This window comes from Zonotrichia leucophrys, chromosome 12, assembly GCF_028769735.1.
Source record: "Zonotrichia leucophrys gambelii isolate GWCS_2022_RI chromosome 12, RI_Zleu_2.0, whole genome shotgun sequence".
Lineage (NCBI taxonomy): Eukaryota > Metazoa > Chordata > Aves > Passeriformes > Passerellidae > Zonotrichia > Zonotrichia leucophrys.
The window spans coordinates 18,044,220-18,060,244 of NC_088182.1; the positions used below are offsets into that span (position 1 = coordinate 18,044,220).

General features: G+C 41.1%; 1 protein-coding gene across 1 annotated transcript in view; it reads left to right on the plus strand.

Moving 5' to 3' along the window:
* Window positions 1-11,375: 11,375 nt before the first annotated feature.
* PPARG (peroxisome proliferator activated receptor gamma) overlaps window positions 11,376-16,025 on the plus strand; it is a 58,225-nt gene continuing 53,575 nt past the window's right edge. Inside the window, exon 1 of the mRNA XM_064724262.1 lies at window positions 11,376-11,492. The gene's annotated coding sequence lies outside the window, so the exon portion shown is untranslated. The remainder of the gene's footprint in view (window positions 11,493-16,025) is intronic.

A 16,025-nucleotide genomic window follows, 5' to 3' on the forward strand; every position in this document is an offset into this window, starting at 1 on the left:
TGGAAATGTCTTTATTTTCTTATATTCCAGGAATAACTAAAGGAATTTCCCAAATTCTGCTTTGAGCAGAAAACATTCTGGAAACTTTGGCTATGGCAATGCTTTAAAAATTACCCCCAGCCTAATTAACATCTGCTTCAGGAGCTGAAGTTATTGCAGGGCCATTTATCGGCTCCAAGGATCTTGTTCACAACTGATTTTTAATGTTTAACATTTTAATGTTTAACATTTCTGCCCATAAACCACCAACGAGAGCCACTCACCTGAGGTTGCATGTAAGGGGTAATTCAGGGCTGTGTTCCTCATCAACATTTCCCACTAATTCCAGATTTTCTGCTCCCAGGAGAGCTGAGAGCACCCATATCAGAAGTGCAATTCTTTTTAGAAAGCTCAGAGAAGATCTTGAGATTTTAGCACTGGAGGATAAACGAAAACAACAAAAAATATTAAAATATAAGTATTAAAAACCAAACTGAATATTCAATAATTGAGAAAACTCTTTCTGCAAAAGGCCTGATGTGAATGGTCTCAGGTGCAGTAGGTTTATGAGGAAATAAATATGGAAATATGTTTTGCTCCAAAATGCAGCTTTGCCCACCTGCAGCCTGGCTTTTCTGGGACATGGCTGGTCAGAAGGTGACAACCAAATCTTCTGCTATCCTCAAGTTTTGGGGGAATTTTTCCTCTATCAGGGGAATTTCATTTGTTAGACTGGCCAGGAGAAATGGAATTTTGGGGCACGAGGCACAGGATGCACCATCCAGGCAGGGAATAAATTCCAGAATTTGAGAAGATTCATTTCCCTCAGCTCAGGCAAACTGCAGCACATCCATGGTGTCTCCAGGACCCAGAAAGCTCAGATTTTACCAAGGGTGATTTCAAATTTAAGAGATCTGAAGTCAACCCTTCCTCAATTAACTTTGGCTTTTCCTAATGTTCTCATTATGCAAATCAACCTAAAGCCTTTGCAAGGACTTTTTGATCATTATTCTGCCTCTTCCTTCAGTTTTGGTTTGGTGTTTGGGATTTTTCTTCTTATTGCTGTGCCTTACATAATGAGCATAAATTTCTAGAGTAAGGAAGTATTTCTTCTACCTGGTTGGTGTAGAAACAAAGGGTAAAAAGAGGATTTTTAAAAATCTTGGGGGCTGCTGATGTTCCTGCAGCTGAAACCCAACAGGTAAAAGGTGGTGGGTGAGCAAATCAAAGATCCCCAAACAATTTTTTCAGTCCTGTCTCACTTAAAAGGGATTTTAAGCCTGGCTTAAGTCCAGGGCAGCTCTCTACCTTTGAGTCACACATTTGAATTTGAAATGAGTGCTGGGGAAGGTTTGTAATTTATTTAAATGGCCATTCAGAAGAGCTCCAGCAGCAGCTCCATGGGTGTTATTTAAGCTCAAGGGGAACAGATAATTGGCTTCTGGAAAAGCAGAGCTCTGGGAAAGTGGGAAGGAAAAGTGTAGCTGGAAGCCAACAACACTCCAGAAAAAAAAACATCTATAAACCAGGGTTTAGACAGGTGAGGAAATAATTATCAAATATTGTCTCATAAATAACTTGAGCAGGTATTGGAGAAACACAAATTATTTAGATAATCATTTTTAAAAGATGGAAATAAGTGAATTTAACAAGTGGATTTGCTGCCATGCCCACAGATCCCAGAGCAGCTTGTGCACATTCCTACTCTCACCTGGCCACCAGAAATCATTATTTATTTTCTCAATTTAAGCAGTTTCAGAGTTTTAGAGAACCAAATAAATGTCTCTGGGAAATAAGTTTTAATGCTGTCTAGTTGAAAAAAAAACCCAGATATTTTTATAGAAACTGTTTCTCAAAAATACAAACATTAAGTAAAAGCAGTTTAAAACCATTTAAAAACCTGAGCTGGTAAATGGATCAGACCATCAGAGATCACATCACACAAGTTAAAAATAGGAATATTGTAAAATTAAAACAGCTGAGGCAAAATATCAATGGAGCTGAAATTCCCAACAGCATTTAAAAAAAAAATCAATTAAATTAAAATGAATAAATGACTGCGAATATGAATGAATGTGAATAAAGTTTTATGAATAAAACTCCAGCCAAAACCAGCCTGGAGCTGCATGATGAGTAAACAGGAAACTGGAACCAGAGAGCACAGAATGGGAGGAGGCTGCTGCCATAGGTGAGAGCAGTGACCCCAAGTTTTTTCCTTCTCCTGACCTAAGATCAGCAGGTTTAATCACTCAGTTCCAAGAAACAGCCTGAATTCTTAAAACAAATAAATTTTTCTCCCAATTTCTAGTAATTTTTTGGATGTATATCTGCAGACAAAGGCAATTTTTAAATCTTTTTTGTTCTCCTGATCTTAATGGAAGTTCAAATCCTGCATTACTCCCGCTCTGCATTGCTGCGTGGATATTAAATCTGAAATTCTGCTTCTCACTTCTTGGGCATTTATTGTCCTGCTTTTTAAATTCCGTTATGAATCCTTGTTATTTTATCCTGCCAAAATGTCCTCGTAGAGCAAAGCTGCCCAAGCCCCAGCACACTTTTCCCCCAAAAAAGCCATTTTCCCCCCAAAAAATCTCTCCTGTTGTAACTTCCCCCTGCTCTCAGTAGTGACCCATCTATTTCTAGGAGTGAAAGTGAGAACTGCGCCCAGTGAGCTGAAACTTCTGTGCTCTGGCTGGAAGGAAAAGGTGTACATTGGTTTTTACTCATATTTAAATAAATGTTTTGCTCTCTGGAAGCAGCTGTAAATTATTCCTGAAAAAAAACCCAAAATTATGGAAAAGCAGCTGGTACCAAAAAAGTGATTTCAATTGTGACCTGATTGGAACTGTCACACTCTGAGGAGAGGGGTTATGATAAGATAATCTTGATTTCTGATACTCTTTATTATCTGTATTTTATCCTTTAAAAACTCAGCTTTTCAGTGATTTATGACAGAAATTGATTTACCTAAAAAGTCTATTTAGAGAAAAAAAAATTCAGCAAAGGGCCAAACTCCACCCAATACAAAAAGTTTTTACAAGTGGATAGTTTGTTGCTAAGCATATTTGAGCAGGAAAATAAATAAAATAAACGATTCAAAGGCACAATAAATTACAATGTACCATGAGAATTTCCCACTAGAATCCAATTTTCTGTCCTACCATTCTACCCCCATTTTTGCACTTTTCGTCCACAGGTTTGGCTCCAGGTTCAGCTGCTGGAGCACAGAACAACGACCAGGCCCAAACCTGCACAATTCTCAAATAAAGCAGGGAATTGATATTAAATTTACTGTGGTTCACTGAAACAGCAGTGGACTGCCAGGTTCTACTCCATGGTGTACTGAACTGCTGCATTTTGTTATTTATTGCTTTATATAAAACTCAAATGCAGAAATCAGCACAACGTCCTCTGTAAATTGCCAGAATTTCATCGTTTTGCTCACACAACCACAGGGGAAGAAAATGCTCTTAATGAAGTTCACAAAGAAAAAGGTTTCTGTAGGAAAAATGAGTTTGATGACATCTGCTCCACATCCCATAGAAGGGATGCTTCTATATTAACTTATGCAAATAAAATTAAGCATGCTAGCGTATGCAAATGAGCTATTAATAAAAAATTACCATACCTCACATGTGTATAAAAGACTTTTTGAAGAACTTTTTCAGCTCTCCTCTGCTAATAGTGAGGGCTGAGAGCCACAGAGAGCAATTACAATGCTATTGCAATAAAAATAACTCCAATTTCATTCTGAAAAATATTTTAAAAAATGTTATTTGCATTATCAGCTAGATACAATCTGAGGGAATAAAAAATCCCAGCAATGTGGAAATATTTTTAATTGGGCTTTGAAACATATTAAAGCCATCAACCACCACTACCCTCTACTCTAGAGCTGCCTTTATTCAATCAATTGCATCTTGTAACAAAGAAATTTTCAGCAGGGAGTATTTATATCCCAAATTAGAAATACCAGGTTTCTGGCTGCTTTGTGTGTTGTTCCTGACCCAGTGTTATTTTTCCTCCATTTCTGATCCAACCAGCTATTTAAATTCACCAGGATGTTTGCACATGCTTCCTAACTCACTTTATAAGTTAGCTAGCACTTTTTTTTTTTATCATTTTAAAAACTTTTTTGGCACTCAACCCTCGACATGAAAAGGCAAATTCTATAGAGCTCAGGTTGAGTCAGCAGAAGGGCTGCTGCTATAGAATGGCCAAAAAAACCTCCACAGAAACTGTCAGATGTCCTGAGAGAGCAAAACATGACAAACCCAGGAGCTTCTCCAGTGATGATGAAGGGTTTCAGGCACACAGTGGGCAGAAGTCCTAAAACACTTGAAAAATATTTAACTGAACAATGATGGAGCAGAGCCAAATACTAAAAGTTACCAAAGATAATTTTAATTGTTGTAGATATAATAGTGTTCAATGACAGCTGTTTTGGAACAAAAAGGTTATTTCCTGAAAATTATTGTAATATTTTTCTCCCCAAAATAGCCCCTGATTCACTGCTCAAGTTACCTGGCATCCTCTAATGCTCAGCACAGCCTAACAACCAGTTATTAACTCTATTTTTTAGGAGTCTTCAGATCTTAAATGAAAATAATGACTTATTTGAAGGACTACCAAGAGTCAGTTGAGCAGGGGAGCAGACAAAGCAGGAGAGCAATTTGCATGGCTGGAACACGATGCCTTTAATGTAACACCTATCCCAAGCTGCTTTGCCTGGCCATATTCTGTTTTCTTGCACTTCTGCAAAGCATCATTCAAGTAAGGATTAAACTCCCTGTTTCTCTGCCCAGCAGAATTCCCTGCACGTTTTTATGATGAAGGTTTAATCACGGAGTAAGGAGATATTTATTACACTTTTTAAAATCTCATCTGAGGCCTTTGGGTTCAGCATCTGAGTGCATTTACACAAAATAACCTGGGAATGGATGAAAAGGATAAATATTGGGGTGATTTTTCACTGAGTTCTGTCTGGATCTGCCACTCCTGACTGGATAAATCAGAAGGCAGAGTTTGGTGTGTATTTTGTCAGCTCACAACACCTGTGGATAAAGAAAAGGATGCTCACATTTTATTGTGATCCTTTCAGAACTGACAGGACTAAAATGGCATTGTTTTAGGATACTCAGGGTTATAATAATGTATATTAATTACAAAAACAATCAAGAAACTGCTGTATTCAATCTTTGGTCTTTTATCAAAAGCCATGCAACCCATTCACTGTAAAGACTAATGAAGGCATTCCAGCAAACATCATTAAATCTATAGGATAAGCTGAATGTCATCTACTTCTCTTTCAGTCTTTGTCACCTAAGTAATTCCAAAATGTCTTTAAGCCTTTAAGTCAATAAGTCTCATTCACAGGACATTTGGAAGAGACCCTGATTTCCTTGGTTTAGAACCTCTTTGCAGCAGAAATGCAAACTGTGGTGATGGGAATGAGAGCTCTGTGACAGGAGTGCTGAGAATGCTCCTCAGGAGGAGGAGATGTTCCCATTGCAGGATTTCCCTGGGATTGAGGAGCTGCAGGGAGAACTGCTGCTCTGCAGCATCACCAGCGTTTCATGGGCAGGCAGCGTTTCCTACGTCCATCCCAGCACCCTGGAGATTTGGGGAAAATATGTAAAAAGCAGGGGGTTTAAAAATAGTGCTCCAAATTAACTCCATCACAACAATGTATAAAAACTATAAAGCAGGACAAAGGTTATAGGAAATGGAAGTACCAAGAGATCTTCAAGCAGTCCTCCAAAAGAAACAATGGCAGGGGGGGGATTAATTATTTTTTCACGATTATGAGGGAGTGAGTACCTTTCTCATACTCTGACAAGGAAAACACAATCCTCCTCGTGAGCAAATGTCTGATTGCAATCTGGAGGCAAAGTTCTCCAGGTATTTTGAGTAAAAGTTTGTACTTTGGAGTTTTTTTGTCTTTACTGGAATCATTGACTTGCTGTGTAAGACAGCAAATTGTCCACAGGAGTTACTTTAGGAATGTAGCTTTATAACTAGATATATATTCCTAAAAATTTGTGAATATAGCTTTATAACCAGATATATTCCTATGAATTTAGGAATATAGCTTTATAACTGTATACACTTTATAAATTTAGGAATATAGCTTTATAACTAGATATATTCCTATAAATTTAGGAATATAGCTTTATAACTATATATATTTCTATAAATTTAGGAATATAGCTTTATAACTAGATATATTTCTATAAATTTGGGAATATAGCTTTATAACTACGTATATTCCTATACATTTAGGAATATAACATTATAACTAGGTATATTCCTATAACTTTAGGAATATAGCTTTATAACTAGGTATGTTCCTATAACTTTAGGAACATAGTAGTGATCTGCTGATACAATTATACACAAATAATGAGCATAAAATAATTGTATAGACAGCAATGGTTTGGCTCACAGTGCTTTAGCAATGCAATATTATTTCTATTTTGTATATGAGTAAAATGAGCAGTCCTCCAAAGGAAATAATGGGGGGGATTAATTATTTTTTCACAATTATGAGGGATTGAGTACCTTTCTCATACTCTTACAAGGAAAACACAATCCCTCCCATGAACAAATATTTAATTGGAACCTGGAAGAAAAGTTCTCGAGACATTTTAAGTTAAAATTTGTATTTTTGAGGTTTTAGTCTTTAGTGGAATCATTGAATTGCTGCATAAGACAGCAAATTTTCCAAAAGGAGTTACTTTAGGAATGTGGTTGTGATCTGCTGACCCAAATTTCTTTTCTGAGCATAAAACAATGGTACAGACAGCAGCGACTTGTCTCGCAGTGCTTCAGCAATGCAATATTATTTCTTTTTCATAAATTAGTAAAAAGAGACAGAGCTCAGTGACTGCAGTGACCCACAGGAAGTCAGTGACACGACCAGGAATAGAAGCAGGACCTCTCAGCAGCTCAGTCCCATGCTTTAACCACAAGCCAGCCACCTCCTTCCCATCTCAGATTAGCACAACCCCGAGCCCTGGTTGCATCAGCTCCTCATTTCAGACGCCTAAGCATGTATAATTGTAGAAATCTGGATTTCTGAAGTTAACTTACATTCATAAATCTGTCTCAGCTCAATCAGCCAAGAACTTCGGATAAACTGGTTTTAAATGAGGCTCAAAACCACCTTTTGGTTGCTTTAAAAGGATTCCTTCAGAAACGAATTTGGGATGGATTAACACATCTGACACATCAGTTTGTGCTTGAGCTCCTTATTCCTGTATTTCCTTTTGCCTGCCAGCTGTCTGTGATGTGCAGTTTGGGCCCATTCAATCAGAAAGGGACTGGAACAGCAATATCATATCCCACTAGAGAAGAGCCAGGCAGTCCTAGGGAGAAAGTTATTCCCTCCAAGAAGAAATCAGAGAAGAGCTGGGGGGAGACTGAAGATGAGGAAGAAAACCATTAAAATCAGACAAGAAAGCCTCCCTAAAATTAGGTAGGCAGGCTGGTGTGATCCTGGCTTGAGTGCATTTAAAGCAGGCATGGGTTGGATTTTGCTCTCTTTTTTATCCAGGCCTGGAAGTTCAGGCAGAGGAGGCTCATTTCGAAGGGGTTCTTGTTTTGACCCGCTCTGCAGTTATCTGTGCAAAATCTGCACCGTGCCTGCCGCTCTCCCTCCTGCAGGATCCCAGCAGGGACTCACCCAGCTCTCTCCCCTGCCCAAGGAATGCACTTTACACCGAGCTCATGCAGTGGATCTGTGTAAAATGCCACTGATAGCAGCCGAAACTCGGAATTCCCTGCAAGAAAAGAGTGTGCAAGCCGCAGATAGCAGCGTGCTGTGATATTATGACTTGCTTTTTCAAAACAATCCCTTCCCAGACCAAAAACTGCCAGAATGAGATATGCTGAGGCAAATAAGATATGTTTTTTATCAATAAAAGGACGCCAGATATACGAATTAAAATATTGCATTACCCAAGAGACAGAACACGGGGTAGCTTTTAAAAAAAGGCAGCAATACAGGACATTTTTAACTTATTGAAACTCCATTCCTTTAAAGCATTGCATTTTGCACAATCAGGGCTTGCTGCTGAGGCTGTCAGATTTCTGGCTGCACTCTCAGAGCAGGAGATTGCCCTCTAGATGTTAAAAGTTTGGCTCCTTCTCCACTGCATCCCAGAGCACCAGGATGGGACACACTGCGTGAGGGGCGGTTTGAAACTTGAGTAATGCACCCAGAGACTGAGCACAAGCCCAGGGGAAGCATAAAAAGTCAGTAAAAAATGGAATTTGTGTCTTTGCAGAGATGGGAAGGGGTAGAAATCCTTGCGAGGTTGCCAGCGTGTTCAAAAAAATTGTCAAAATCACAGCATCACCTCCAATAAATTAGTTTTTCTAACCATAAATGCCTACCTGGAATTCCTTAGGAATTGTTGCACAGAAATTCCTTCACCAAGATGGAAAAGAGAAATGAAACCACTCAGGGGAGGTTATTTTGTCATTGCTAACACCCTGATCCATCTGGAGATTCCACAAAGTCCTCATTTCAGTTTCTCATCTCAGTGAGAACTATTTTTGCCACATGATTCAATTTAATCTACTTCAAATTTTCTGAATAATTGAAACACATCATGTACAGCCAGTCAGTAATAACTGCAAGCAGAAATAATATTTTTTTTTCAGATGCAATAAATGCTTCAAAAAGACTCACCCTGAAAAACGGGCTGATTAAAGTGAGTTTAAAATGCAATTCTTTCACATGAAAAGAATTAGCTAATGCTTTTATACCCAATAAAAAAAAACAGAGTATAATTGATCTTGTGTGAAGGCAAATTATCTTCTAATTTTAAAACCAGAACTGATGCTGAGAGAGTCTTTTCTGCTTGTCTTTGAACTTAGGGCAGAGCTGCCCATGGTTCAGCAAGGCCTGAGCCTGACATTTCATTCTTGTTTCATAACTCCCAGAGCTCCCAGCCAAACTCAGGAATCCTCTCAGATAAGCAGGGGAGAAAGTCTGGATCATCAAAAACTGCACAGCCAAACAATGCAAACAAAAACTTACCAGAAACTGATAAATGTCTTTATTATGACCATTTCAGTACTGTATAAAGCAACTTGATTACAGAACAGATAATACATTTGTAGCCTGTTTTATTTCTTTGCCAGTATAGAAATTACTAAGTTTTTCTACAAAAAACACACTCTTTGTTAAGGAAAAAAAAAAGAAATAAAGAGATTAATTCAAATAATAAGTAAGGCACGCTTTTAATTACCAGAGAAAATGTATGGGCTCTTCATCTCTTCATTCTTCAAATTAAGATTAGCTGTCCAAAAGAAACATTTAATAGGATATCAAATCCTACCTAAAAATCCGTGTTAAGCAGGAAATCAGAGTAAGTAATCTTTTCCTTTCCTATCTCCATCTGCTAAAATGCATATTTACAAAATCTAAGTAATTTTTACATAAGTTATCACTCTGGTTTTGCTTTATATTTAATGAGTTCTGTTCAAAAGATGAACTTGCTAAAGAAAACAACGCTTAGCACAGAAACAGACTGAGAGTGTATTTGCAATATTTCTGTGGAAGCTGTGTTTGGCTGATTTCTCTGGACTGACAGAGATATCGGTCTCACCCGTGCCATTTAATTAAAATCCAAACTGTGCTTTGTATTTCTGCCGTTATTAAAAGCCTGGGCTCAAAGCAGGGCTGCCCAGTCCCCACTGGATGTTATCAATACCTGCCAATTTTTGGAATGCTTCCAGTTGCAGGGGGTTTGAAAGAGTTTGCAGGTTAAAACCTCGATTTTGGGGAGGAATCCCCTTTTTTCAGACACTTAAACTAAATGGGGAATTCTCCAGCAGCAGAGCAGCAGTTCTGCTCTCACCAGGGGTAAATCAGAATTCTGTGAGGGTCCAGCTTAGATCCTTCTCCTTTTAACTTTCTATTGAAACTCCACCTCTGCTATTGCTGTAAAGTGGTAGAAATATTAATAACTGAGGCATTTAAAACCTCTTTGTTAAGATTGTTTTACCCACATTTGCTTCTTTGTTCATCCATGGTAATTCTGAGGGTTTGTTTTACTTGTTTTCAGGACCTGGCTTCTAATTCTGAGCCAGGGTATTACTGGAATAGGTTATTACTGCAGTATGTTAAAATAATTTTTCAAATACCCAACCCAAACAATAAAAAAGAACCACTTAAAAAAAATATTTCCACATTTCCAAGGCTAAAAAAATTTCAGATGAAAGGGAAAAAGCAGGAATTGAAAAAAAAAAATCCTTGATCTGTCAAGGCAGAGGTAACACCTCAAGCCTATACAAATAGACAGATAATTCTCATAAAAATTAACACAAGGCTTCAAGCCTCTGCAGACAGAGAGATTGTTCTCATAAACAAAAGGCTGGAGGCAAAGTTAGTATCTGTAGGTAGTCCAGGTATTTTGACGTGTTCAACCCTAATCTATAAATTGCCTTCAGTATACAAATAATAAAGCAAATGTGGGCTCTCTTTCAAAACTCTTGATGACTAAGAGACATAATGAGGCAAATTTGGGATCCTCTCAACCTTGCAGTGATGTCCAAGGGATCAGGAGTTTTTCAAGATAAACTGTTGTATCCCGGGGCACCTCGAGTTCCAGGATGACTCTCTTAAAGCCTGTTGATCTTATGCCTTTTTTTCCACATCTGACTTCTTTTTCAAAGCCTCAGAGGCTGAGATAGAGGAGGTGACAGGCTTGTCGGGGCTTGCTGCCTCTGGAGAGAGGTACCGAGCACAGCCTATACCATAGCTCGGCTCTGCATTCCTGGCAGGGGGGAAGAGCGCCCACAGATAATCTCAAGCAAAAAAAAAAAAAAAAAAAAAAAAAAAAAAAAGAAGAAAAAAAAAAGTTAAAAGAATTTGCTTTACCTCCGTTACTGCTAAGAACCTTGTCAGAAAAGCCTTTACTCCTGTCACAGCAGGACACAGCCTGACGTGAGGCGAGCCGGCCAAAGCAAACCGCGCAGCGCGGAGCGGAGCCGGCTGCAGCATGGCAAGGCAAAAGAGAAAGCAGCCGGCAGGCGGAAAAAGTGAATTTTCAGTTACGGGAGATTACAGGGAGCAGAGATCAAACTCCAGCTGCGCTGCGGGGCCGCGCTCTGCCCTCGGCTCCACGCGGCCGATAGCGCTGTGCGGGCCGGGCCGGGCCGGGTGCAGGACGGCCCGAGGGGACAGCGAGGAAGGAGCCGCCTCCTTCTCATCATCATCCTCACTGCCCGCTGCCTGTCCCGTCCCGCTCTGCTTCGCCATCCCCCGGTCCCCATCCCCGTCCCTGTCCGCGTTCCCGTGCCCAGCCCGGCCCGTTCCCGGCCCGGCCCCGCTCGCTGCCAGCCCCGCTCGCCGTGGGCCGGCGGAGGCGGCGCCGGGGGGAGGCGGGCCCTGCCCGGGAGGCCGGGCCGAGCGGGGGAGTTTATCCCGCTGGAAGGGAACGGCTGCTCCCGCTGAGAACTGACAGCGCCAGCGCCGTGCGGCTGCGGGGACCGGCCCCGAGGTGAGGGGCGGCGCGGGCAGCGCGGGGCTGAGGGAGCCGCGGGCCGTGAGGGCACCGCGGGCTGTGAGGGCAGGGCCGCCGGGGCTGCGGGGCTGCGGGGCTGAGGGGGCTCGGGGCGGGCAGGACGCGGAGCCCGGGGCCGCCGGGGATGGATGCTCGGTGTGCCGGCCGGGCGGGCCGGGCCCCTTGGAGCGGGCAGAGCGGAGCGCTCGCTGGCGGAGCCCGGGCGGGATGCGGTGCCCGGAGCGCCCCGGCCGCGCTCCAGGTGCGCTCCCGGCGCTGCGGCCGGGGCAGCCCGGGCGCTGTGTCCATGGTGCTGCAGCAGCGGGTCCGGCACGGCGGCAGCGGGGAATGCTCGGGGCCGCCCCGCTGAGGTGAGGCGGTGATGGGCAGGAGGATGCATGGATGGATGGATGGATGGATGGATGGATGGAGGGATGGATGGATGGATCCGCTGCGCGCCCTCCATCCCTGCCGCCCGTGGGGGAAGCACCGCCAGGGCACTGCTGGGCTCACCTGGCTGCTCTCGTAATGAATGAACAGCTCGTTCCTCTTTTTTTTTTTTTTTTTTATCCTTTCCTTCAATTTCCCAATCGCAGAAAGTCGGGGAGCCTCTCACAGCCTGCAACAACCGAGATGCTATGTTGAAATATATTGTGTCTTGATGGCATGCCTCAGGTTCGCAGGAGCGTTTTGTAATCTTCCTGGTGTCATTTCTCCCCAGGGGATTCTGCAGCTAGAGAGTGCAAGTTCCTGTGGTGTTGTAACTTTGTGGCCCTGTGTACACACGACAATACTATGCTGACTTAACAGGGATGCGTTATTAATATCGGTGATGTAAGGCTGGTATTTATTGTCATCAAAAGCTCAGGGAATTATCAATTTCTGGATGTCCTGTGGAATTTAGGTTCCTTTAAATCAGTTTTAATTCTCCTTGAAATAACCAGGGGTTTGGATTCATATTTGTGATTGGCTATCCCATCTCTGAACAAGCTTTTGCTGTAGAACATTGTTACAATGTTCCATTTAAAAATATCTATTTTCTAGTGGGAATAAGCCTATCATTTAATAAGTAATTTACCTTTTAAAAGGTTACTATGATTTGTTACTAGTTAACCAAAAATTCCCAGCGTACACCAAGCAATTGTGGCATATGATACTGAGTGCTCTCCTGTGAAAAGAAGTTTCACGTGGTGTGCTCTCGTTAATATCAGAATTGGGTGCATCAAGTGATGTGTTTGACATCATTATTCACTTTGGCTGTCACAAAAAAAAAAAATTGCTGCAAAAATTGCTCAGAGATTTAATTATGAGATTACAAGAAATCACTGCTAGCAGTGTGTTAAGGCATGTGGCACAATATAAGCATGGGCTTGTCAAGGGGAGAGAGAGCTGAAAAAAATAGTTGGCACTGACTTTGAATGATAACCAATCAGAAATATAATATAAAGGCATTTTTACACAGACAGCTTTTGAATTTGAATGGTTTTAGGCATCAGTTTTGTAAAATATCTCACTAACTTGTAGTGGTTCAGAGATTCTGTACTTCCAAACAGCCTTAAGATGGTCTGTGTTCCTTAGAAATGCCAAATTCCTGGATAATACAATGTATTTAACATCAACATTCAACGAAACATCCATTATAACACAGAATATACAACTAATATTTTTCCTGATATAAATTTGTGTTCCATGTAACGAATCTGAAATGAAGGCAGTGAAATATTAGAATTTAATTGAAGGATATCGAAGCTGTGCCTTTTAACCTTCCTTGTGGGACTGATAAATGCACTCCTTATCAACAGTGCTTCTGAATCTGACTCTTTTGTGGACTTTTTTAAATAACCATAAGTCCATTTCTAAGTCAATAAAATAAATTTAGGCACTGTTTCAATCACTTTTAGTGTAATTTCCTCCTTATAGCAATGGCTAATAAAATGAATTTTGAAAACAATTTTGTTGTAAAAACAAGAAAAATTTAAAAGTGGAATGAAAACTTTGTCTTGTACAAAGCCAGATCAAATAATGAAAAGTGAAATTAATGCTTTTTTTCAACTTGATTGGTGAGGCCCTCTTCAGGTTTTTTTAAATGTAATCTGCTCAGAGTGGAGTTGAAGATCTTTCCTAGGCTAATTGTGAATCACCAACTGTGTGTGTTTGATATTGAGAATCTGAGTTTCTTTTACAAGCTTTTTCACGAGGATTGTTCCCATGTCCTTCTCTGCCAAGCAGTAAAAGTTTGCAGTGCAGTTACTCAAGAGGAATCATCCCACAATTACAAATTCTCCATGAGGCTTTTGAAGTCATGGACACAACACTTTCCATTAGTTATTGCTGCTGGTTTCATTTTTTAATCACTAATAGGTTTGTTAAATCCAGCATGGTATTAGGTGATGAGTGCTGATTATTTCACTCTGTATTTCCATAATGGTGTCTAGTTTTTAACAGCAGGATCTGGTTTTCAGGGACTTTGTGCCACATGTTCTTTGTGTGTCAGGTCACTTGGTGTGAACTAACAAGAGGAAGAGTTAGAAACAATCCAAAGCAAGAGAACATTGATGCACTCAGTTCTACTCCTCACGCCTCAGACAGAACTTGGGGGTTCCCAATAACAGGACAAGTTAAAGGAGGTAATTTACAATTTAAAGGACTCCATTTACTTGGGGAAAAGTCTCCTCCTCACCCCTGTCTTTTTCCCTGTGGAGGCTTTTCCAAGGCAGCTTGAAAAATGGAAAAGCCGTAAGATTTGTCTTTGGATTCTTAGGAATATGAAACATCAATTGATTCCTTCATTAAATTATAAACCTTTTCTATTTCTTTCGTCTCTTCCCCCTTCCACTTTTTATTTTCCACAAAGAGAAGAGCTCAGGGAGTTTTTCCAGTTGTGCTTTGTTTTAAATGTAGGGTAGTCCACCTTTTTCCAGTGGTGCTGCTCTCAGGCACCAGGGACAATGCAGAAAATGCTGGTGCTAAGCAAATTATCACCCTGCTACTCAGCCCTGTGGTGAGTGGGCTTGGGATACTCCCAGGTCTTGCAGGTATAAGGAAATAGGAAGGAGAAAATAAATGTGGCAACCATAGGAAACATTAAGTTTCTACTTCAGCATCAGCTCTTCTGCTGCAGCATGCGCTTCCCTCTTCCTCCTGCTGCAGGGTTGTCAGCTCTGCTCACACTGCAGGGCAAATTATAATAAATCTGTCGTGGAGTTTTGCTCTGTAAATTTAGAGGGGGAAAAAAAAAAATTGAAGCAAGGCCTATTCTGCAGTCTTCCCATCCGGAAACTTTCGCAGAACTGAAGTCAGTTTGATGATGTTCACATTTTTCTCCCACTCCACCCACACCTTCCATTATATTATTTGGCCTGTTTGCCCTCTCATAAACCACTCTATAGAACTGAACTAAACAATGACATCATTCCCCAATTAAAATTCGTGATACATGAACTATATAGATATTTTTAATTACCTGTGTTGCAGTAGTACCGAGCAGCCTAGTCAAGACTGGGGCCATCTTCTTACTCAAATGAAATAATTGAATAATTGCCCCTGTCCTCAATACAGTGTGATCTGGGATGTGAGAATGCAAAGAACTCCCCATTTGCAATGGAGAAACAATACAGGAGTGAGACTGAGGCAAAAAATGAAATTGAAAATTTTAACTTGTCCATTTATGCTTGCAAGAGTAAACGATGCTGATAATGGTAATAGATTCTAATCAGCATTATAACAGAAAAAGTTAGGGGTTTGTGTAATAAATCTCTAAATTTGCAGCAAAAAACATCTCAACTTCTAAGCAGTATCCTCTTTTCTTTACCTGGCAGTTTCTAAGCTTTCCCTGGAGACAGGGGAATATCCCCCTTGGACAGGGGAGGAGGAGGAGCAGCTCCAGAGCCGGGCTGTGAATTTCTGGAATGGACTAGCAGGAGATGCTCTGTGGACTTGCATAAGCCACCCCCTTTCCTCATGACTAAGCAGATCTCCTCCATGCCATGCAGGCTGCACATTCAGGACAAAGTCTATGAATCCAAGTCTCTGAATCCCAAAGTCTACTCTGCTGGTTGATAATTAGCAGTTTACAAAACACAAAGTGCCGCAGCTCTGGGGGTGTACGTCCGGCACTGCGTGGGGTGAACATCCCTGTGGGGTTCTGCACATGCTTACAGGGGATGTGTGTGTGTAGGGAAGGGATTAACCCTGTGGTAGGAATGGCTTCCTGCTAATCTCAGCACTGCTGAAAGGCTCTGTGTAATTTCTGATAACACAGGATAATAAATATTAGGTAATATCCCAACAGAAAATACACAGAGCACTCCACGCCAGCGAAGGAACTTCTTGGTTTCGTGGGAGATGCATAGAATCTAAAAACTGGATCCAAATCCCAGCTTCCTTGAGGTCAGTGGTGGATGTGCTGTCTCAGAAGGATCAGGTTTGCAGTGATAAAAGTTCAGTCCTCTGTACAGTTTGCTCCCTTGCAATTACTGCTGGATTCCTGCGTGGCTGTGGGTTTAGCGTGCTCAAAATTGAGGCTCCGGC